The 25903-nt window shown below is 47.0% G+C and overlaps 1 protein-coding gene and 1 pseudogene across 1 annotated transcript in view; both read left to right on the forward strand.

Moving 5' to 3' along the window:
• The window catches only part of LOC126470838 (transient receptor potential cation channel protein painless-like), a 146999-nt gene that overhangs the window by 60893 nt on the left and 60203 nt on the right, over positions 1–25903 (forward strand). The window lies entirely within an intron of this gene.
• Positions 21621–21738, forward strand: LOC126428563 (5S ribosomal RNA; annotated as a pseudogene).

Consider the following 25903-nt stretch of genomic DNA (forward strand, 5'->3'; position numbering starts at 1 on the left):
AATGTGGGACATTCTAGTGAGGAACAAGAACGCTTCGTCCAGAACGTTAAAGGAATGGGTAAGAGGTACCATGGGAGATAGAATAAAGCATCATGGCCGTCTCTTGTTGGATGTTGAGAACAAAGTAGATATGAAACTTCTATGAGAGAAATAAAAGTAAATAAGTTTGCACTCTACATGCAACAGAGCACTCATAATGTTTATAAGACAACTGTTTGTAGAACTTTCAGCGTATGCCCAACAGACAAAAGAGTGATTGTAAAAATATAGACCTAGACTGATATTTTATTTTAATATTTGCGATTCAGTCACTTAAATCTTTAAAACATGAGATTTTATTTTGTGAAAAATCGTGAAGTGAAAGAACAAAATTAAAGTAATTTTCAGAATCACCATTACAAATCAATTCAAGAACACCTGTTTTGGGAAAACCGTCCAATACAAGTTTTAAAAATGCAGGCTTGTGTTATCTGAGATAACTTTCTATTAGATGAAAGGAACGAAATGTGACAGATTTGACTAATATCGTTGCAAGTTCCGTAAACTTCGTGGTCCAAAAAACTCCGTCAGGTGATCCTCTAATTCAGTATTTCGCTTGGCAATCAGGGAAACAAATTCCACAGTGTACTCTACTATTGCGTTTCTATTCTTTATTCCATTTTCCGTCTAGGTCGCACGCCTAACTTATTTGATTTGAATTACATAATATAAATGTAGATACTACTTTGCTGCTTCCACTTTCACATCTCTGGTGTTGTCGTCTCGTTCTTGCTGTCGTATATTTTTCATTAGAGGTCATTTTGAGAATCCATGTGACAATGCAGCGGCGCCTAAATAGGAAAGAGGCTGCTGCGTGATGTCTAGCAAGTTCGTGCAGCCTACGCGGTGACGAAACGAAACCTGTTCCGATGGCGAGATTCCAATGTCGCGGAGTCACGGAGAAAGTGCTGCGCATGCGAGTACAGCATCTCAGTAGCTCGCGGCAAAACAGTTATACCAACTTCTGAACTGAATATAGATTGTTAACAAAATAATGGAATCGCTTTACTGGCGTGATTTATACCGTGTTAGATAACGTTCAGGATGGTATACAGTGATTTATGATCGAATGGACCAATCTGCATACTGCAAGACACGTTGCTCCATTAGAGATAATGACAGAAACACGAATTGAATGGAGATAATGAGGACAGAGACACTAACTGAATCTTATGCTGTAACGCGGACAACAGTTTCGTGATAATCTTAAAGCAAAGTGATTGGGCGGATCTGAGACTTATAATCCACCCACTCATTTCTTGAAACACATACGAACACAACATCTGCATTGCACGACGTAAACCTTAATAGGTGAGAATATCTGTACCACAGGATGCAATAATCACGTACGATGTCCAACAATTTTTGGCTGTAATTCATCTTAAGTTAATAACAGCAGAACAAATATATTACAACAAAAACGCTATCACAGAACTCTCTCCTACATTTACATTTCTGTCCAAATAACGTGAGTGCTCGGAAGTTTAATACTGGCCCTCTCCATAATGAAGAACGGCTCTCTTGTAGCTTTTATGTGACGCAATCACGCTGACTAAACGAATCCGTGAAGGAACGCGCACCCATTCTTTGAATCTTCTCTTTTCGCCTCTATTAATCCTATCTGTCATTGGTCCATATGACGAACAATTCTCAACACACAACACCACACAAAGAAACATTTATTTCCTTTTCTTTTTTTTTTACACGTATCGTTGATCGATGATGACAGTGAAATGTGATACCCACGAATTAGCACCTAATATCGATTAGAAGCTTATATACACAATGCATCTCAGAATGAAGCTGGTATTCGGAAGATCGATAAGGGAATAAAGAAATTGAAAATCATCCCTGCAGCCAGAGGTTAATATCTTTATAGTTTCAACTCATCACACGACTACATTCCGCCCTTCCATCATGATGACAAGTTTAGCAAATGAGTGGGTACAAAATTAAGAACCACGCAACAACGGCGGCTCACAGATCTAGATCACATTTGCTGTTGTTACTTGCCAGAGATAAAATTATATGTCATTTTCAAATCATTATAAGCACAGAAATGACATTATCTTACGTCATAGCTAAGGGTCTTCATCTTATTCGGTTGCTAGAGTGCAGACAATCGTACACTTCTATTTATGTAGCCCACCATCAGAGGAAATGTAGCGTCGCTGATAGCGTTGCGCAAACCTAGTTGATCCGTAACGACCCTCCTGCGAACCTATCTCCCCACGCGCAATGTTGTGAGGACTCCAAGATATTTAGGACATTTGAATTGCTTAGAAACTCCCAGAAATACGTCTTGAAGACAAGCCGTGTAGCGGAAGGGTTTTTTCACCCACTGACACTAGAGTTCTAATCAACGCTCGTGAATAGCTGTAAGGCTGACATGTCGCAAATTCCATATTTTTTATCGTCTTCTTTTCATTGAAATCTTTTCCCAGACTACAGATTTCCTTTTTTCGTAGCAATTATGCACTGAAATCACAGGTATTTTTAAAACGGTATGAAGCAGTGATATCGGTATCATTGAACCACGCAGTTTCATGCCGAAAAGTATTTGCACATCGTTCAATTATAGGGGAGTTAAACAATCACTTGAAAGAAACTACACTACTGGCCATTCAAACTGCTACACCACGAAGATGACGTGCTACAGACGCGAAATTTAACCGACAGGAAAAAGGTGCTGTGATATGCAAATGAGTAGCATTTCAGAGAATTCACACAAGGTTGGCGCCGGTGGCGACACCTACAACGTGCTGACACGAGGAAAGTTTCCAACCGATTTCTCATACACAAACAGCAGTTGACCGGCGTTGCCTGGTGAAACGTTGTTATGCCTCGTGTAAGGAGGAGAAATACGTACCATCACGTTTCCGACTTTGATAAAGGTCGGATTGTAGCCTATCACGATTGCGGTTTATCGTATCGCGACATTACTGCTCGCGGTGGTCGAGATCCAATGACTGTCAGCAGAATATGGAATCGGTGGGTTCAGGAGGGTAATACGGAACGCCGTGCTGGATACCAACGGCCTCGTATCACTAGCAGTCGAGATGACAGGCATCTTATCCACATGGCTGTAACGGATCGTGCAGCCACGTCTCGGTCCCTGAGACAACAGATGGGGTCGTTTGCAAGACAACAACCATCTGCACCAACAGTTCGACGACGTTTGCAACAGCATGGACTACCAGCTCGGAGACCGTGGCTGCGGTTACCCTTGACTGTGCATCACAGACAAGAGCGGCTCCAATGGTGTACTCAACGACGAACCTGGGTGCACGAATGACAAAACGTCATTTTTTCGGATGAATCCAGGTTCTGTTTACAGCATCATGATGGTCGCATCCGTGTTTGGCGACATCGCCGTGAACGCACACTGGAAGCGTATATTCGTCATCGCCATACTGGCGTATCACCCGGCGTGATGGTATAGGGTGCCATTGGTTACACGTCTCGGTCACCTCTTGTTTGCATTGACGGCACTTTGAACAGTGGATGTTACATTTCAGATGTGATACGACCCGTGGCTTTACCCTTCATTCCATCCCTGCGAAACCCTACATTTCAGCAGGATAATGCACGACCGCATGTTGTAGGTCCTGTACGGGCCTTTCTGGATACAGAAAATGTTCGACTGCTGCCCTGGCCAGCACATTCTCCAGGTCTCTCACCAATTGAAAACGTCTGGTCAATGATGGCCGAGCAATTGGCTCGTCACAATACGCCAGTCACTACTCTTGATGAACTGTGGTATCGTGTTGACGCTGCATGGGCAGCTGTACCTGTACACGCCATCCAAACTCCGTTTGACTCAATGCCCAGGCGCATCAAGGCCGTTATTACGGCCAGAGGTGGTTGTCCTGGGTACTGATTTCTCAGGATCTATGCACCCTAATTGCGTGAAAATGTAATCATATGTCACTTCTAATATAATATATTTGTCCAATGAATAGCCGTTTATCATCTGCATTTCTTCTTGGTGTAGCAGTTTTAATGGCCAAGCAGCCATAGAAGATGCTCTGTTAGGGGGAGGCTTCGATAATTGTGCGCGTTCAATGTTCCATCTGTGAAAAACGGGCCTATGAGCTGGTGATTCACTACCCCACAGCATATTTTCACACTCCATGGACGCTCACATGCCGCCTGACGAAGCCAGTGGGGATCGTCAACAGACCAATAGTGCATGTTTCTGCGGTTTATCTGGCAATGATTGGTAAATGTGTCTTCATCAATCACTATAAAATAAACATGATACATCAGGAGTATCCTGTCTCAGGACCTATGTACAGAAGTTAACACGATTCTCATAGTCATTTTCATGCAACTTTTGATGAAGAGAGACGTGATAGCAATGGAACCTATGTCGATGGAGAGAGCGTAGGACACTTGCCTGACTTACGACACTTTCTCGTGCGATTGCGCAGGAGCTAACGTGCGGATCAACAAAATTAAATTTGTGGTAAGGTGCTATGGGACCAAACTGCCGAGGTCATCCGTCCCTAGGCTTACAAACTAATTAATCTAGCTTAAACTAACTTACGCGAAGGACAGCACACACACCCTTGCCCGAGGGAGGACTCGAACCTCCGACGGGGGAGCCGCGCGATTATGACAAGGTGCCCTAGACCGCACGGCTACCTAGCGCGGATGCGGATCAACAGCAACAAGCATGAACATTAATTTCCCCCTCTTCCGTTGTCACTGTTTTCCTTCTGTTAAGTTGTCTAGATGTCACACTACCACTTTCACGTATTTGGTTGAAGAGGTAGATAAATAATTGCAGAAATGGTTGACGTCTATCGGGATATCTTGTGCATACAATGTACAAGAGCGAATTACATTTTCACTACACTCTCCGTACACCATGAGCGTGCTGGTTTTTGGTGCATTCGTAAATCCCATCACCCGCTCACGACGTATTGATTGGACTGGCATACACTAACTGACTAGCAAGAAGAGTGCAGTCAAGTAACACACAAGCACACATCATGCAAAGATAAAAACATCGTACCTAGCAACTACGCATGTTGAATGACTCAAATAAGTGTCGGTGTGGAAACTTTTCAAAATACGCTACTGGCCATTAAAATTGCTACACCAAGGAGAAATGCAGATGATAAACGGGTATTCATTGGACAAATATACTAGAACTGACCTGTTATTACATTTTCACGCAATTTGGGTGCATAGATCCTAAGTGACCTGTTATTACATTTTCACGCAATTTGGGTGCATAGATCCTGAGAAATCAGTACCCAGAACAACCACCTCTGGCCGTAATAACGGCCTTGATACTCCTGGGCATTGAGTCAAACAGAGCTTCGATGGCGTGTGCAGGTACAGCTGCCCATGCAGCTTCAACACGATACCACAGTTCATCAAGCGTAGTGACTGGCGTATTGTGACGAGCCAGTTGCTCGGCCACCATTGACCAGACGTTTTCAATTGGTGAGAGATCTGGAGAATGTCCGGGCCAGGGCAGCAGTCGAACATTTTCTGTATCCAGAAAGGCCCGTACAGGACCTGCAACATGCGGTCGTGCATTATCCTGCTGAAATGTAGGGTTTCGCAGGGATCGAATGAAGGGTAGAGCCACTGGTCGTAACACATCTGAAATGTAACATCCACTGTTCAAAAAGCCGTCAATGCGAAAAAGAGGTGACCAAGATGTGTAACCAATGGCACCCCATACAATCACGCCGGGTGATTCACCAGTATGGTGATGAAGAATACACGCTTCCAACGTGCGATCACCGCGATATCGCCAAACACGGATGCGACCATCATGATGCTGTAAACAGAACCTGGATTCATTCGATAAAATGACGTTTTGCCATTCGTGCACCCAGGTTCGTCGTTGAGTACACCATCGCAGGCGCTCCTATCTGTGATGCAGCTTCATGGGTAACCGCAGCCATGGTCTCCGAGCTGATAGTCCATGCTGCTGCAAACGTCGTCGAACTGTTCGTGCAGATGGTTGTTGTCTTGCAAACGTCCTCATCTGTTGACTCAGGGACCGAGACGTGGCTGCACGATCCGTTACAGCCATGTGGATAAGATGCCTGTCATCTCGACTGCTGGTGATACGATGCCGTTGGGATCCAGCACGGCGTTCCGTATTACCCTCCTGAACCCACCGATTCCATATTCTGCTAACAGTCATTTGATCTCGACCACCGCGAGCAGCAATGTCGCGATACGATAAACCTCAATCGCGATAGGCTACAATCTGCCCTTTATCAAAGTCGAAAACGTGATGGTACGCATTTCTCACACGAGGCTTCACAACAACGCTTCACCAGGGAACGCCGGTCAACAGCTGTTTGTGTATGATAAATCGGTTGGAAACTTTCCTCATGTCAGCAAGTTGTAGGTGTCGCCACCGGCGCCAACCTTGTGTGAATGCTCTGAAACGCTACTCATTTGCATATCACAGCATCTTTTTCTTGTCGGTTAAATTTCGCGTCTGTAGCACGTCATCTTCGTGGTGTAGCAATTTAAATGGTCGGTTGTATTCGATATCTCGTAAGCGACTCGCACGAGAATAACAAACACCACTGGGATACTGATTTACCCTACTTTTAGTTTGTTAATGTCAACAGACATTGTTCCATTTACAAAGTGTGTGTTTTCTCAAAAAATACACTTTACGAATATTGTTACCATCTGTTGATTGGCAAACAATACGAGCCCCTGACTACCAATACATTCCTTGAAAGCTGCACATCAGTAGCACGTTCCATTTCCGAAATATTCGCGGTCCATGTTTCAGGTGGTTCACCGGGTGTAAATACCAAAATGTAGACACATATTATGGATCGATATTTCAAGAATGACCGCGGAAGACGCTTCATAAATAAAAGCGAAAGGCGTCTGGAGAAACAATTAATTAGGGTAAGCTTAAGACGGGACATGGGTAATACTAGACGGTCCGCAGACGTTTCGTCCTACAGGGACTGCCCGGCTGAGAGATGCAGCCTCGTGTGTCCACGCGTGGCTCCCCCTACACGCACAGCGGCCGCCCCAAGGTCACTTGACAGCTACCCGCAGAGCGGCAGCTGCCGACACGCCGTTCTCACGTTGCGGCAGGTCCCGCCACCGTCACCATAACACGCTCCGCTCGGCTCAGGTGTCCGCCCTCGTTTCACAGTCGCTGCTCCGCTGAACAAGGCACTCAGCTGTCTACACGAGGTGCAGCTCTCCGACATCATACTTTACAGATCGGCAGACGTTCACGAAAAAGTAGCTTCGAGTGTGACCAATGGTCTGCAACGACAGACCTCTCCTGGATGGTAGTATTACCTATTTTACGGAAAGTTATCAGAGCGAATCTTTACTAATATCAGTTGTAGCCGTTGACAAGTGTGCTGACGGGCGAGTGGATACAAATGTCGGTAAATTTAAACCCACGCTCTTTCGTGGAGTCAGTTTCCCAGGTCTTACATACTGATGAGCCAAAACATTGTGACCACCTGCTTTAATAGCTTGTTTGTCTTTCTCTGGAGCTAAGTACAATACTGATTCTACGTATCAGGGAAATGACAGTTTTTTTTATCTTATGGGACTTAACTGCTAAGGTCATCAGTCCCTAAGCTTACTCATTATTTAAGCTGAATTATCCTGAGGACAAACACACACACCCATGCCCGAGGGAGGACTAGAACCTCCGCCGGGATCAGCACTGACTGTTTGTTGGTAGGTTTGTGGAGGTATGTGGCACTGAATGTGTATCCACAGGTCATGTAACTTGCATAAATAATGAGCCGCTGATTTGCGTACGCGCCCGATAGCGGCCCAAGTGGGTTCCATAGGCTTTTCATCAGACGAATCTGGTCGCCGAGACATCAACGTGAGTTCACTATAGTGCTCCTCAAGCTACTGTGATGATGATGAGGTACCATACTCCGAGGAGCGTAGGGGATGATGCGGGAGACCCGCACCGTCATACTAGGCAAGGTCCTAGCGGAAGTGGTTTACCTTTGCCTTCCTACGACCGTAATGGGGATGAGTGATGATGATGAAGACGACGCAACAACACCCAGTTATCTCGAGGCGGGGAAAATCTCTGACCCCGCCGGGAATCGAACCCGGGACCCCGTGCGCGGGATCGAGAGCGCTACCGCAAGACCACGAGCTGCCGACTTAAACTACTGTAGCACGGTTCTGGTTCCGAGACACGGACAGTTATGTTGCTGAAAGATAACATAACCGTCGGGGAAGAGATCAAGCATGAAGGGGTGTAGGTGGTTCGCAGCTGTCAGAGTGCCTTCGATTGCTACCACAAGTCCCGAGCAAGCGCAAGAGAATATTTGCCATACTGTAATACTGGTCCCACCAGCCTGTATCCGTGGTGCATTGCACGTTTCTTTGTGGAGACGACCATCGATCTAGTGTGGCAAAAATGTGATTCACCCGAAGAGCCGAAAGGTTTCCGTTGATCGACGGTCGAATCCCGATGGTTCCGTGCCCACTGCAATCGTAATTGACGATGTCGTTGGGTCAACATGTGAACACGTACGGATGGTCTGCTGGGAACTCCATGTTCAACAATGTACGATGAACGATGTGCTCCGAAACACTTGTGCGTGTACAAGCATTGTGCTCTTTCGGCAGAGATGCCACAGATCACCACCTATTCTATTTTACAGACCCGACAAGACTGCGAGCCCCACGTATTGCGAGGGGCTGTGGACGTCCAACCATTTAGCGTCTGTTGGTAGTTTCACAGTGCTTCTACTTCTTTGCCGGCCAGGGTGGCCGAGCGGTTCTAGGCGCTACAGTCTGGAACCGCGCGACCGCTACGGTCGCAGGTTCGAATCCTGCTTCGGGCATGGGTGTGTGTGATGTCCTTAGGTTAGTCAGGTTTAGATAGTTCTAAGTTCTAGGGGACTGATAACCTCAGAGGTTAAGTCCCATAGTGCTCAGAGCAATTTGAACCATTTTTCTACTTCTTTCCATAGATGCGCACGACAGTCGCACGTGAACATTCGACCAGGTCCCCGTTATCGAGATATTCGTTCACAGGCTCTGCGTATTAATAGCCTGCCCTTTGTCGAAGTCGCTTGCCTCAGTAGATTTCCCCATTTGCAGCCCTTATCTTCATTAGAGTAATCCCCCGCCCATGTTTGCTCCGCGTAGATACTTTTGTTACCGCGTCACATGCACGCAACGCCACCAGGCGACTTCCAGCGTCGTGGTGGGCAGTGGCCATAATGTATCAGTGTGTATGAAACGTACTTGCGTCAGTGCCTCGGAGCTTCTGTGGCGTCGCACGAAGATTGGTTCAGATGGCTCTGAGCACTATGAGACTTAACTTCTGAGGTCATCAGTCCCTTAGAACTTAGAACTACTTAAACCTAACCGACCTAAGGACATCACATACATCCTTGCCCGAGGCAGCATTCGAACCAGACTGTAGCGCCTAGAACCGCTCGGCCACTCCGGCCGGCTCGCACGAAGACACACTCGCGTTGTGCATCACGTGAAACGAATTGTACAACGCACTGTTCTGCACGTTGAATCGAGAAGATTTATTCGTGGCCCTAGGTTAATTCTCAGCTCTGTCACTCTTTTCTTACCTCATTCAAAAGCGCTGCCTTCTATGAAGGCTGAATTTCTTTCTGTAAGGTGTTATGACCATTTTAACATTAGTCTACTTTAGCAGAACATTTGGGCTCTAGCCCTATTGCCAAGTTCAGGTACTGGTTTCACTTTATTGCCCATAAGGGGTCCTCAATGATTCAACGTGACATTTTCACATGGTGCCATCTATCTGCGTTAACGGTTCATGTCTAGTCTATGTGTCGCGTTGTCGGTCTCAGATTTTCAGTCTTCTCTAGCAGTTTCTTGGTGTGAATTTTGACCATCTCGCTGATTGTAACGATGTTTAGTTCTTGTCCTTGCCCAACGGAGCGCTATCAGTACTAGTCGTCGTGAACACCTTTTGTGAATTGTTTGTAAAATTTTAATATTCGACTGGGATGCTGTGCTCCGATACGAACTGGCATATCTCATTGCAAGTACCTTAAGTGCCTTATAAAATCTAAGTTTGGTGGTGAAGTTCATGTCTGTGCTTGATAGCAATGGATATATGGCGTATATTAATCGGATCATCTTCTCCTGTATTTGGGTATGACTATTAAAAAAATGGCTCTGAGCACTATGGGACTTAACATCTGAGGTCATCAGTCCCTTAGAGCTTAGAACTAGTTAAACCTAACTAACCTAATGACATCACACACATCCATGCCCGAGGCAGGATTCGAACCTGCGACCGTAGCGGTCGCGCGGTTCCAGACTGAAGCGCCAAGAGCCGCTCGGCCACACCGGCCGGCGGTATGTCTCTTAAAGATGAATCTGATGCCAGGGGCAGTTTCCAGGTATCTGACGTAGTTGGTCCACTAGATCTCTGTGTTTTAAAGTGACAACCGCTCTCGCGGATCAGGGACAACCGATTTCGCAGATCAGGTCTTTTTCCGGGTGAACAGTATGGCACGAGTTTAGTCTGCGTTTAGCTTAATCATGTTGTTCTTCGCCTACTGTTCCGTGGTCGTCAACTGTCTCTGCAGGCTGATTTTGTACTAGACCGATGGTTATCAGTTCTTACAAAGAACCTTCATTCTGTGAGAAAGCAGTCAATTATTTTTAGCAGGTAGTCTTGTATTTCGCCGATGGCGTTGATTTTTGTTAAAGGTTTATCTTTCAACACTTTATCGTACGCCTTCTAGGGTCAAGAAAGACCCATGTTGTATAGTAGGCACGGTTCATGTTATATGCAGTAAATTCAGGCACCTTCAGTAGTTGTAGTTTTGAGGACATGTGCGTCTTAATTGCAAACTTCTCTGGTCGTATTATGCCATTTTCTGCCAGTGGCTGTCTTAGTCTGTGTAGAATTATTCGTTCACATATTTTTTGGCACAGTGGTCATTTAGGTAACCGGCCTGTGGTTGAATGATTGTTTCCATTATTTTAAATACTCGGGATAATTCCAAAGATGTGGGAAAGTAGTTTCTGAGAAAGCAGCTATTGAAGATCTCGTCAATAACACGATGGGATTCCTTTTTAAGTGTTTTAACTGCTCACTGGAAATCTCATCAGGACTGGGGGCCGAATTAATGCCTAAATTTCTCATTGTTCTGCGCACTTTTACAGGTGTAGTGATGTCCGGTTTTACAGTTCGGGGTGCTAGTCTAATTTGTTGTTTGTCTTGAGTTATTCTGCGAACTTCGTCCTCCCCTAGGCCGAAATCTTGCGGACTAATAGTGCTTTTGCTTCTCTCTATGGTTTTCTTTTCCTGTTTTTGTCCATAGAAGTGTTGGTTGTTCTTCTGTCGTTCTTCTGGTTCTTTCTTTCTCTGGTTATTGTGCTGTACGTCTCCTTTCTTTCCATCTTTCCGTTGTGTAATTATTTTACTAGGAACAAGGGACCGATGACATCGCAGTTTGCCCCCCCCCCCCCCTCTTTTAAACCAACGAACTTAACGTATTTTGCCCTTCATACGTCGTGAAAAAAACATCGCTTTGTGCAGGTGTCGAATGCTAAGCCTGTAGGGCCCAATAAGGCCGTCTTCGCCGGCTTTGGTTGCGTTAGTGACCTCGTTAGCTTCCTTCCAGTTGCCCTGAATATGGAAGTTAATAGGAATATAAAAAAAGGGAGGAAGGTTTATCTGTTTAGCAAGAGTAATAGAAGGCAGATTTCAGACTACCTAACAGATCAAAACGAAAATTTCTGTTCCGACACTGACAATGTTGAGTGTTTATGGAAAAAGTTCAAGGCAATCGTAAAATGCGTTTTAGACAGGTTCGTGCCGAGTAAAACTGAGAGGGACGGGAAAAACCCACCGTGGTACAACAACAAAGTTAGGAAACTACTGCGAAAGCAAAGAGAGCTCCACTCCAAGTTTAAACGCAGCCAGAACCTCTCAGACAAACAGAAGCTAAACGATGTCAAAGTTAGCGTAAGGAGGGCTATGCGTGAAGCGTTCATTGAATTCGAAAGCAAAATTCTATGTACCGACTTGACAGAAAATCCTAGGAAGTTCTGGTCTTACGTTAAATCAGTAAGTCGCTCGAAACAGCATATCCAGACACTACGGGATGATGATGGCATTGAAACAGAGGATGACACGCGTAAAGCTGAAATACTAAACATCTTTTTCCAAAGCTGTTTCACAGAGGAAGACCGCACTGCAGTTCCTTCTCTAAATCCTCGCACAAACGAAAAAATGGCTGACATCGAAATAAGTGTCCAAGGAATAGAAAAGCAACTGGAATCACTCAGTAGAGGAAAGTCCACTGGACCTGACGGGATACCAATTCGATTCTACACAGAGTACGCGAAAGAACTTGCCCCCCTTCTAACAGCCGTGTACCGCAAGTCTCTAGAGGAACGGAGGGTTCCAAATGATTGGAAAAGAGCACAGATAGTCCCAGTCTTCAAGAAGGGTCGTCGAGCAGATGCGCAAAACTATAGACCTATATCTCTTACGTCGATCTCTTGTAGAATTTTAGAACATGTTTTGTGCTCGCGTATCATGTCATTTCTGGAAACCCAGAATCTACTATGTAGGAATCAACATGGATTCCGGAAACAGCGATCGTGTGAGACCCAACTCGCCTTATTTGTTCATGAGACCCAGAAAATATTAGATACAGGCTCCCAGGTAGATGCTATTTTTCTTGACTTCCGGAAGGCATTCGATACAGTTCCGCACTGTCGCCGATAAACAAAGTAAGAGCCTACGGAATATCAGACCAGCTGTGTGGCTGGATTGAAGAGTTTTTAGCAAACAGAACACAGCATGTTGTTATCAATGGAGAGACGTCTACAGACGTTAAAGTAACCTCTGGCGTGCCACAGGGGAGTGTTATGGGACCATTGCTTTTCACAATATATATAAATGACCTAGTAGATAGTGTCGGAAGGTCCATGCGGCTTTTCGCGGATGATGCTGTAGTATACAGAGAAGTTGCAGCATTAGAAAATTGTAGCGAAATGCAGGAAGATCTGCAGCGGATAGGCACTTGGTGCAGGGAGTGGCAACTGACCCTTAACATAGACAAATGTAATGTATTGCGAATACGTAGAAAGAAGGATCCTTTATTGTATGATTATATGACAGCGGAACAAACACTGGTAGCAGTTACTTCTGTAAAATATCTGGGGGTATGCGTGCGGAACGATTTGAAGTGGAATGATCATATAAAATTAATTGTTGGTAAGGCGGGTACCAGGTTGAGATTCATTGGGAGAGTGCTTAGAAAATGTAGTCCATCAACAAAGGAGGTGGCTTACAAAACACTCGTTCGACCTATACTTGAGTATTGCTCATCAGTGTGGGATCCGTACCAGATCGGTCTGACGGAGGAGATAGAGAAGATCCAAAGAAGAGCGGCGCGTTTCGTCACAGGGTTATTTGGTAACCGTGATAGCGTTACGGAGATGTTTAATAAACTCAAGTGGCAGACTCTGCAAGAGAGGCGCTCTGCATCGCGGTGTAGCTTGCTCGCCAGGTTTCGAGAGGGTGCGTTTCTGGATGAGGTATCGAATATATTGCTTCCCCCTACTTATACCTCCCGAGGAGATCACGAATGTAAAATTAGAGAGATTAGAGCGCGCACGGAGGCTTTCAGACAGTCGTTCTTCCCGCGAACCATACGCGACTGGAACAGGAAAGGGAGGTAATGACAGTGGCACGTAAAGTGCCCTCCGCCACACACCGTTGGGTGGCTTGCGGAGTATCAATGTAGATGTAGATGTAGGAGAACGGTCTCCATCCGTTACTCCCACTTCTTCTTTCTCCACTCCAGGGCTCGTCTCTGTAGTTCTCTTGTGAGGCGTTGCAGATCCCTTTTGTCATATGGGTCTCTGAGACGAAGCCACCGTTTACGGCCTTGCTATGCGGATTAAATCTCAAGTTTTCTAGAATTGTAGTGACTATAACATCCATTTGGTGGTTGCTATTACGTGGAACATGTGTGGCTTCTTCTGGTCCATTTGTGATTGACTGGAGCCGCTTTTCCAGTTCTTATAATCTGGCTCCTTTCGGATTATTATGCTTCGAGCCCCACGCGAAGTACTTGGCGACCAAGTCCCCGCATGGTATAACCTTGTCAAATCTATCGAAGACTGCAAGAAGATCGTTCTCGTCCAGTGGATCATTTGGTCGAGAATAGGCTGTAACCATTGTTAACTTCCCATATGTTGTGGATAACTGTTGCCTTTAACGTGTTCACGGGAGGCAACTTTTCAAGCGAATAGGTGTGTGTGTTCTGGAAGAATATCGCAGTGCCACACTGTCGGTTTCATACACTGTCATATTTGGGATACGAAAAGGTTGCGGTGGTCCAAGATGCGCCTCCGTTAGAAACAATATATCCACATTGCGTTTTACTTAAGAAATTCTGGGAGTTCCACCTTTTTGTTATTGACTCTCTCTGGTCTGAAGTTACAAAAGTTAATTGTTTTCGGGGGTCTTAAGGCCATTGTATACTAAATATCTTCATTACACCCTCTGTCTGGTGCTTGGTTGAAGTTATGCATCGTATCACTGATAATCGTATGTTTTTCTGTATTAGGCTTGCTAAAAACGGGATTTTCTCTGCTCGGGGACTGCTGCAGATTTTAATGCTGGGTCATCAACAAGTGTCAGCGTGTGAACCATTCAACAAAAGACCATCGGTATGAGCTTTCGGAGCCAAAGCCCACTCGTGTGCCCTTGATGACTGCACGACACAAAGCTTTACGCCTCCCCTGGACCCGTCAACACCGGCAATGGGCAGTTGATGACTGGAAACGTGTTGCCTGGTCGAAAGACTATTGTTTCAAATTGTATTGAGTGGATGGACGTGTACGGGTATAGAGACAACCTCATGAATCCATGGACTGTTCATGTCAGCAGGGGGCTATTCAAGCTAGTGGAGGCTCTGTAATGGTATGGAGCGTGTGCAGTTGGAAAGATATGGGATCCCTGATACGTCTAGTTACGACTCTGACAGGTGACGCGTACGCAAGGATCCTGTCTGATCACCTTCATCTATTCATGTCCATTGTGCATTCCGACGAACTGGGGCAATTCCAGCAGGACAATACGACACCGTACATTTCCAGAATTGCTACAGAGTGGCTCTAAGAACACTCTTCTGAGTTTAAACCGGCTGGCCACCAAACTCCCCAGACATGAACATTATTGAGAGTATCTGAGATCAGATCTGCTGTTCAGAAGAGATTTCCACCCCGTTGTACTCTTCCGCATTTATGGGCGGCCCGCAGGACTCATAGTGTCCGTTCCCTCCAGCACAACTTCAGACATTAGTCGAGTCCATGGCACGTAGTGTTGCGGCACTTCTGTGTGCTCCCCGGGGCCCTACACGATTTTAGGCAGATGTTCAAGTTACTTCGGCTCTTCAAATGGTTCAAATGGCTCTAAAGACTGTGGGACTTAACAGCTGAGACTTAGAACTACGTAAACCTAACTAACGTAAGGACATCACACACATCCATGCCGGAGGCAGCAGCCGCGTGGTCCCGGACTGAAGCGCCTAGAACCGATCGGCTACCACGGCCGGATACTTTGGCTCTTCAACGTACTTCGACGCCAATAAGGGAAAAAGGCACACAGAAACATCACTTCCAATTTTCCACACGCAACAAGTATAATTTATTGGCTTCTGCTCCACCTCACCAAGTGCGCGTCGTTCCAGCTGGCTTACTGGCTCCGCGGCTTCACGTGAAGGCACTGCCTGCCGGGCACTTTCACGCCCACTCAAAGGCAAGCACTTTCGACTGTTGTAGGTTTTCCGTACTGGAAAAATAACTTGCTTGTTCATTCAAAAAGACAAACAAATGACTTCAAAAACGGCCTTTTAGGTTACTGTCTCCAGCTGTGCCACAAAGGATTGCCGGCTGACTCCCGATTTCGAGAGCCCCAAAACCACTCCACAAAGCTACGTAACGACTTCACAAAGTTAAGCTACCCATGTCCTGTCATGCTAAAAGGGCGCTCAGTCGCTTAATATTTATTGAGCAGTAACTGAGTACTGCGCAGTAATATCGACCGTCTGAGAGCTGTGTTGGCGATGTGCGCAGTATATTGAAGGAGGCGGCAGAGCTTTAAAAATATTCACGCTCGATCAATATTGAGCAATACAGGGTGTTTAAAAAATAGGTATACAAAAGTAGCCTTCAATTATGAAAAAGTAAATAACTTACAGAAATGTTTGATTCAGTACTGAATGCAGTATGTCTTCATATTTTATTTACAAGTGTTCAGTGTGGCTACGTTTTGCAAAACGACAAATGTCCCACCTGTAAGCAGTTTGATGCCAGATGCCATGAAGCAAGTTTTATGTATGGTGGCAACTGCTTATGTTACTCGTTGTCGTAGTTCGTCGACGTTTCCCAGAAGAGGAGGAACAAATACTATGTCTTTAATGTAATTCCATACACAGTAGTTCACTGGAGTTAAATCAGATGATGGTGGTGGCCGGGATATTGTTCCACCATGTCCAATCCAAGTGGGCACAACCCTATGGAGGTACGTGACAACTTGACGATGATAATCTGATGGTGCACCACCTTACTAGAAAATAAATTCTTTGTACCTATCCCGTTGTAAATGAGACGTTAGGTACGATATGTCAGTTAGGGTTGACTAGGCAAAGAAGAAAGGACGGTAAATCTGGTTACAGTTTACAGCGTAAGAAACATTTATCTTAGCCCAGCCCTGTGCCTGTTCGATATCAAGACGTGGTTTCAGCTCACCCTGTATCCGAACATTATTCGAATTCACTTTACCGCAAGTATGGAAGGTCGCCTTATCACTGAACACAATTTTATTGAGAAAATCGTCTTCAATTTGACAGAATAATCTCATGTTGAGAAATCAGAAGGAGCAACCTGTCTTACTTGGAAAAAAGTTTGCAAAGTCAGATTTGCGTAAATATTTCTTTATTTACGAGGCGCCTGCTGCGGAGGCCCGCACGCAGCAACGTTCGCTGAAAGGTCGTTGAGACAGTGTTGGTAACCCGTCGGTTCATCTGGGCTCTCAGTTGCTTAGAAGCATCAATTCTATTTGCTCGTACGCATCTCCACAGCCCGTCATTCTCCCCTGCCATCCACGGCCGGTGGTGCAACACTGTTGCTTCAGCACCGGTTCTGGATAGCGCCATTTTGCCGTGTATTCTTTAATCAAAGCGGTACGCGAGCAGTCTACTGACTTAGCCGTTTCGGAAATTAATCCGCTCTTGGCCGGAAAGGCAATGGTCATGCCCTTTTCGAAGTCAGGTAAATCGCTCCGTTTCCGCGTTACGACCACGACTGCACTGTTTTGCGCGTCCCGCTCCCCCCGACACGCTTTATATGCCCTCCACTGCTAATGCTGCCATCTGTAGTCTGTGAGTGGTTATTGCATTTCAATGTCGAAAATAGGCGGTGGTCAGATTAATGTGACTGGCTCGTGTGTACTCGAGCTCAAAATACACTATGTCATCGAAAGTATTCGGACACCTGGCTGAAAATGACTTACAAGTTCGTGACACCAACCATCAGTAATGCTGGAATTCAGTATGGTGTTGGCCCACCCTTAGCCTTGAAGACAGCTTCCACACCGCAGGCGTATGTCCAGTCAGGTGCTGAAAGGTTTATTGGGGAATGGCAGCCCATTCTTCACGGAGTGTTGCACTGAGGAGAGGTATCGATGTCGGTCGGTGAGGCCTGGCACGTTGGCGTTCCAAAACATCCCAACGGTGTTCTATAGGATTCAGGTCAGGACCCTGTGCAGGCCAGTCCAATACAGGGGTGTTATTGCCGTGTAACCACTCCGTCACAGGCCGTGCATTATTAACAGGTGCCCAATCGTCTTGAAAGATGCAATCGCCGTCCCCGAATTGCTCTTCAACAATGGGAAATAAGAGGGTACTTAAAACATCAATGTAAGGCTGTGCTGTGATAGTGCCAAGCAAACCAACAAGGGGTGCAAGCCCCCTCCATGAAAAACACGACCACACCATAACACCACCGCCTACGAATTTTACTGTTGGCACTACACACGTTGGCAGATGACGTCCACCGTGTATTCGCCATACCCACGCCTGTCATCGGATCGCCACATTGTGTACCGTGATTCGTCACTCCACACAACGTTTTCCACTGTTCAATTGTCCAATGTTTACGCTCCTTACACCAAGCGAGGCGTCGTTTGGCATTTACCGGCGTGATGTGTGGCTTATGAGCAGCCGCATGACTATGAAATCCAAATTTTCTCACCTCCCGCCGAACTGTCATAGTACTTGCAGTGGATTCCGATGCAGTTTGGAATGCCTGTGTGATGGTCTGGATAGATGTCCTCCTATTACACATTACAGCCCTCTTCAACTGTCGGCGGTCTCTGAGAGTCAGCTGGCCGTTGTGGCTGAGCCTTCTAGGCGCTTCAGTCCGGAACCGCGCTGCTGCTACGGTGCCAGGTTCGAATCCTGCCTCGGACATGGATGTGTGTGATGTCCTTAGATTAGTTAGATTTAATTAGTTCTAAGTTCTAGGGGACTGATGACCTCAGATGTTAAGTCCCATAGTGCTCAGAGCCATTTGAACCATTTGGAAAAAGGCAACACAGTCCTATTGCTCCATGATAACGCCTCATCACACACATGAAAACGGGTCTGGAAAACGATCGAGGCATTCAGTAGGGAAATATTTAGGTGTGCGACTTGTTCTCCAGACTTGGCTCCGTCCTGTCATCATCTATTTGCATCACTGACACACGCCCTCGCTGAACAACACTTCAGTTGGTATGAGAAATGTACGAAAATGGCTCCCTGACTGGTTCGCTTCAAAAGAAGAGAAGAGCTGTTTTTTGGTGTGGCCTACATAGCCTGCGGGACAGCCGGGACAAATGTATAAATAGCAATGGAGATTATTTTGAATAAAATACTGTTTATCAGTTTCAAACAACAGACGCATAATTATTGCAGCCAAATTCCGGTTTCATAGTTCTGCACCTGGTATGTTGCCAGTAGAGACGCAGCAACAGCTGAATTGGTCGGTTAGGAGAGCTCAATGACTTCGAACATGGTCCAGTCAGTGAATTTCATCAGGTAAACCAGAACCAGATACACCTCATGTATTTACTGACAGAGAGCACTGCGAAGGGTGATCAAAAAATCGCATGAAATCAGCGAGACGAATCAGTCATGGGACCCAAAGTGTGACCAGCAGTTCAGCTAGCACAGTGACTATGCGTGAGGAGTTAAAAAGAGTGGCACACAATGCTCGAGCACCTCCTCATAAGCCATATGTTTCTGTAGTCGATGCTAAGCGATACTTGACGTGGTGTAAACAGCGAGACCACTGGACAGTGGATGACTGCAAACGAGTGATTTGGGGAGATGAACCACGCTATACCCCGTGCCAATCCAGTGGAAGGATTTGATTTGGCGACTGCCTGAAGAACGGTACCTGACGTCACATTTAATGCCAGGAGTGATGTACGGAAGCTCGTGTCGCGTAATTGAGTCGTTTTTCGTGGTTAGAGTGTGAGCCCCTGGTGTACTTAAGAAAACGCGAGAAACGGAAGGATATGAATACATTTCACAGTATTGTGTACTGCGTATGGCATACGAACGGTTGGGAGAGATTACTGTTGTATCAGCATGACGATGCCTCCTCTCATAAAACAGCATCTGTTGGGCGATAGTTTGTCGACAGCAACATTCCTGAAATGGACTTGCCTGCCCAGAGTCCCGTCCTGAAACGAGTGGGACGCCTTTGGGATGGGTTAGAAAGTCCACTCCACTCCAGACCGCAGCGTCTAACATCACTACCTTCTCTGCTTTAAGCTCTTGAGGAAGAATGGGCTGCCATTTCTCCACAGACATTCGGACACCTGATTGAAAGCGTCTCCATCAGAGTTCAGGGCCTAGGACAGGCGAAAGGTGGACGGACTCCTTATTAATGTCCACTAATACACTCCTGGAAATTGAAATAAGAACACCGTGAATTCATTGTCCCAGGAAGGGGAAACTTTATTGACACATTCCTGGGGTCAGATACATCACATGATCACACTGACAGAACCACAGGCACATAGACACAGGCAACAGAGCATGCACAATGTCGGCACTAGTACAGTGTATATCCACCTTTCGCAGCAATGCAGGCTGCTATTCTCCCATGGAGACGATCGTAGAGATGCTGGATGTAGTCCTGTGGAACGGCTTGCCATGCCATTTCCACCTGGCGCCTCAGTTGGACCAGCGTTCGTGCTGGACGTGCAGACCGCGTGAGACGACGCTTCATCCAGTCCCAAACATGCTCAATGGGGGACAGATCCGGAGATCTTGCTGGCCAGGGTAGTTGACTTACACCTTCTAGAGCACGTTGGGTGGCACGGGATACATGCGGACGTGCATTGTCCTGTTGGAACAGCAAGTTCCCTTGCCGGTCTAGGAATGGTAGAACGACGGGTTCGATGACGGTTTGGATGTACCGTGCACTATTCAGTGTCCCCTCGACGATCACCAGTGGTGTACGGCCAGTGTAGGAGATCGCTCCCCACACCATGATGCCGGGTGTTGGTCCTGTGTGCCTCGGTCGTATGCAGTCCTGATTGTGGCGCTCACCTGCACGGCGCCAAACACGCATACGACCATCATTGGCACCAAGGCAGAAGCGACTCTCATCGCTGAAGACGACACGTCTCCATTCGTCCCTTCATTGACGCCTGTCGCGACACCACTGGAGGCGGGCTGCACGATGTTGGGGCGTGAGCGGAAGACGGCCTAACGGTGTGCGGAACCGTAGCCCAGCTTCATGGAGACGGTTGCGAATGGTCCTCGCCGATACCCCAGGAGCAACAGTGTCCCTAATTTGCTGGGAAGTGGCGGTGCGGTCCCCTACGGCACTACGTAGGATCCTACGGTCTTGGCGTGCATCCGTGCGTCGCTGCGGTCCGGTCCCAGGTCGACGGGCACGTGCACCTTCCGCCGACCACTGGCGACAACATCGATGTACTGTGGAGACCTCACGCCCCACGTGTTGAGCAATTCGGCGGTACGTCCACCCGGCCTCCCGCATGCCCACTATATGCCCTCGCTCAAAGTCCGTCAACTGCACATACGGTTCACGTCCACGCTGTCGCGGCATGCTACCAGTGTTAAAGACTGCGATGGAGCTCCGTATGCCACGGCAAACTGGCTGACACTGACGGCGGCGGTGCACAAATGCTGCGCAGCTAGCGCCATTCGACGGCCAACACCGCGGTTCCTGGTGTGTCCGCTGTGCCGTGCGTGTGATCATTGCTTGTACAGCCCTCTCGCAGTGTCCGGAGCAAGTATGGTGGGTCTGACACACCGGTGTCAATGTGTTCTTTTTTCCATTTCCAGGAGTGTAGGTATCCGGATACTTCTGACCAGGTAGAGCACACCAGTGGGAGCTTACCGCCATTGCTGGCTCCAACAGTGTTGCTACTTCCCCTACGTAGTGAGCTGAACCTGCCCGTTTTCCAGATACGAAACTGTCGTCCATTTCAAGAAACAGAATAACTCCGGACCAATTTAGAATAGGTGTTCGTGTTGTGTGCCAACGGCCTTACCGCAGTGGTAACACCGGTTCCCGTCAGATCACCGAAGTTAAGCGCTGTCGGGCTTGGCTAGCACTTGGGTTGATGGCCCTCCGGTCTGCCTAGCGCTGTTGGCAAGCGGGGAGCACTCAGCCTTTGTGAGGCAAACTGAGGAGCTACTTGATTGAGAAGTAGCGGCTTCGGTCTCGTAAACTGACATACGGCCGGGAGAGCGGTGTGCTGACCACATGCCCCTTCATATGCGCATCCGGTGACGGCTGTGGGCTGAGGATGACACGGCAGCCGATCGGTACCGCTGGGCCTTTTAAAACCTGTTCGGACGCAATTTAGTTTTTAGCTTTATTCGTGAGGTGTAGAAACAGTAGAGAGATCTATACCATAGGCGGATTTCAGGTTTTTTATACAATTTTTGTAGGAGGTTAAAGCGATTTTCTGTGGCCACGGAGGGCTGTGTGCTGTACAGGGAGTACTTCGGCACACAATGTGGCAACTTCGTCTGATAAAAAGTGGTTCAAATGGTACTAACATTAAGAGTAACATGGGAATTCCACTGTTAAATACAGAAGAGAGAGAGAGGATAGGTTCAAAATGGTTCAAATGGCTCTGGGCACTATGGGAGTTAACTTCTAAGGCCATCAGTCCCTTAGAACTTAGAACTACTTAATCCTAACTAACCTAAGGACATCACACCATCCATGCCCGAGGCAGGATTCGAACCTGCGACCGTAGCAGCAGCGCGGTTCCAGACTGAAGCGCCTCGAATCGCTCGGCCACAGCGGCCGGCCGTATGTTAAACGTCAGATACCAACTGAATTGAGCCCTACCTACGGATAAAATAGTAAAATTTTGTATCGCCAACCAGCAGTGGCCATGTATATAAAGGTGCAGTGCTGCAAAGACCTAAAAATCTATTTCCTGACAGCGCAGTGCTTCGATGCTCATGCCCCGCCTCCGTAATTGCAGCATTAAACGTTCCTCTGCTCCACTGGAATGGTCGAGAGCAGAGTAATGAGCGACAGCACAGAAGCGACGGAGCGCGACTCAATTTGCGCATTGCTGGAAGAATGTGATGGCGCTTCACTGCGGCGGACGCATCAGCCAGCAGCCCCAGCATCGCGGCGTCATCGTGTCTGGCCAGTGAGTAACGCCGCGGCATTCCGCTGCTGGCGGCGACCGCAATATTCAAGACGTCGCCACATCGCTCACGGCCCAGCGGGTGACAGCGGAGTTAACAGCAGGAAAGCGCCGCCGCCACCGCCGCCGTCGCCCTTAATTTAGTGGAAGAACTACTGGCGGGAAGGACTGGCAGTTTATGGGGCGGCACAGACAGAGGGACACGGGACGGCTTTCAGCTTAGGGCTCTCCGCTACGGGGACCTCGGCAGTACAGAAGCGCATGAGTGCGTCGGCCGTCGGGCTGCCCGTGACTGTGGCTGTGACGACAGCCAGCGACAGAATTCAGGAGACAGTTGTAGCTACTAAGGGATGTGTGCGCTGTTAAGTGTTTCAGGGCAACACACTTTGCAGCTATTGGTAGAGGTAAGGGGGTCGGTGGTGGGTGAAGAGGGGGGAAGGAGTGTAGAACTACTTGTATGACGTTCAGAAAACGAAAGACGACTATCTCATTCCGTCAGACAGAAGAAGAAAGCGGTAGCAGTGATACAATTTCTCAGAGACGCTACCCCGAAAAGTAACGTAATGAAACAACGATATTTCCTGCGATCCGGAGAGACAGCCGTTGCTGAGGACACACACACACACACACACACACACACACACACACACACATGCAGCTGCCCCTAATGATGCGTCAGCTGCAATACAAATTCTGAGACACTACCCGAAAAATACCGTTGTGGAACAACATAAATTCGCGCGAAACGGAGAGACAGCCGTCGCTGAGAATACACACACACACACACACACACACACACACACTCACTCACTCACTCACTCACTATATACAGGGTGCTCCATTGATCGTGACCAGGCCAAATATCTCACGAAATAAGCGTCAAACGAAAAAAATACAAAGACGGAAATTTGTCTAGCTTGAAGGGGGAAACCCGATGATGCTATAGGTTGGCCCTCTAGATGGCGCTGCCATAGGTCAAACGGATATCAACTGGTTTTTTTTAAAAATAGGAACCCACATTTTTATTACATATTCGTGTAGTACGTAAAAAAATATAAATTTTTTGTTGGACCACTTTTTTCGCTTTGTGACAGATAGCGCTGTAATAGTCACAAACATAAATAGTCACAAACATATGTCTCACAATTTTAAACGAACAGTTGGTAACAGGTAGGTTTTTTAAATTAAAATACAGAACGTAGGTACGCTTTGTTGTGGGTTGGCAGGAGAGCCAACACCGGTTTACTAGAGGAAGCCGAAAGGCACGCGTTTTAGCTCACGCAGGCTGGCGTGAGGTCTGGAAAAGGTCAAGGAAATTAGAATTTAGAAAAACGGACGTAGCTGGTGGAGTACTTAACTTTAATCCATTAATGATGAGCGTCGCTCTTGACAGTACATGATTCAGTATCAATAGTAACTGGTAATGGCGCCTTGCTAGGTCGTAGCAAATTACGTAGCTGAAGGCTATGCTAACTATCGTCTCGGCAAATAAGAGCTTATTTTGTCAGTGAACCATCGCTAGCAAAGTCGGTTGTACAACTGGAGCGAGTACTGGGAAGTCTCTCTAGACCTGCCGTGTGGCGGCGCTCGGTCTGCAATCACTGATACTGGCGACACGCGGGTTCGACGTATACTAACGGGCCACGGCCGATTTAAAGGCTACCACCTAGCAAGTGTGGTGTCTGGCGGTGACACCACACGCTTGAACATTTTATTTCGGTTGTTCCGTTGTGATACATGTACCTTTATGAACTTATCATTTCTGAGAACGCATGCTGTTACAGCGTGATTACCTGTAAATACCACATTAATGCAATAAATGCTAAAATGATGTCCGTCAACCTCAACCTCAATGAATTTGGCAATACGTGTAACGACATTCCTCTAAACAGCGAGTAGTTCGCCTTCCGTTAAGTTTGCATATGCATTGACAATGCGCTGACGCATGTTGTCAGGCGTTGTCGGTAGATCACAATAGCAAATATCCTTCAACTTTCCCCACAGAAAGCAATCCAGGGACGTCAGATCCGGTGAACGTTCGGGTGCTTCGACGACCAATCCACCTGTCATGAAATATGCTATTCAATACCGCTTCAACCGCACGCATGATATGTGCCGGACATCCATCATGTTGGAAGTACATCGCCATTCTGTCATGCAGTGAAACACCTTGTAGTACCATCGGTAGAACATTACGTAGGAAATCAGCATACATTGCACCATTTAGATTGCCATCGCTAAAGTGGGCGCCAATTATCCTTCCTCCCATAATGCCGCACCGTACATGAACCCGCCAAGGTCGCTGATGTTCCACTTGTCGCAGCCAGCGTGGATTTTCCGTTGGTCGATAGTGCATATTATGCCGGTTTACGTTACCGCTGTTGATGAATGACGCTTCGTCGCTAAATAGAACACGTGCAAAAAAATCTGTCATCGTCCCGTAATTTCTCTTGTGCCCAGTGACAGGACTGTACACGACGTTCAAAGTCTTCGCCATGCAATTCCTGGTGCATAGAAATATAGTACGGGTGCAATCGATGTTGATGTAGCATTCTCAACACCGACGTTTTTGAGATTCCCGATTATCGCGCAATTTGTATGCTACTGATGTGCGGATTACCCGCGTCAGCAGCTAAAACACCTTCCTGGGTATCATCATTTGTTGCAGGTCGTGGTTGACGTTTCACATGTGGCTGAACACTTCCAGTTGCCTTAAATAACGTAACTATCCGGCGAACGGTCCGGACACTTGGATGATGTCGTCCAGGATACCGAGCAGCATACATAGCACACGCCCGTTGGGCATTTTGATCACAATAGCCATACATCAACACGATATCGACCTTTTCCGCAATTGGTGAACGGTCCATTTTAACACGGGAAATGTATCACGATGCAAATACCGTCCGCACTGGCGGAATGTTACGTGATACCACGTACTTATACGTTTGTGGCTATTACAGCGTCATCCATCACAAAGCGAAAAAAGTGGTCCAACTAAAACATTCATATTTCTTTACGTACTACACGAATATGTAATAAAAAATGGGGGTTCCTATTTAAGAAAACGGAGTTGATATCCGTTTGACCTATGTCAGCGTCATCTAGCGGGCCAACCATAGCGCCATCTGGTTTCCCCCTTCAAGC

This window comes from Schistocerca serialis, chromosome 1, assembly GCF_023864345.2.
Source record: "Schistocerca serialis cubense isolate TAMUIC-IGC-003099 chromosome 1, iqSchSeri2.2, whole genome shotgun sequence".
Lineage (NCBI taxonomy): Eukaryota > Metazoa > Arthropoda > Insecta > Orthoptera > Acrididae > Schistocerca > Schistocerca serialis.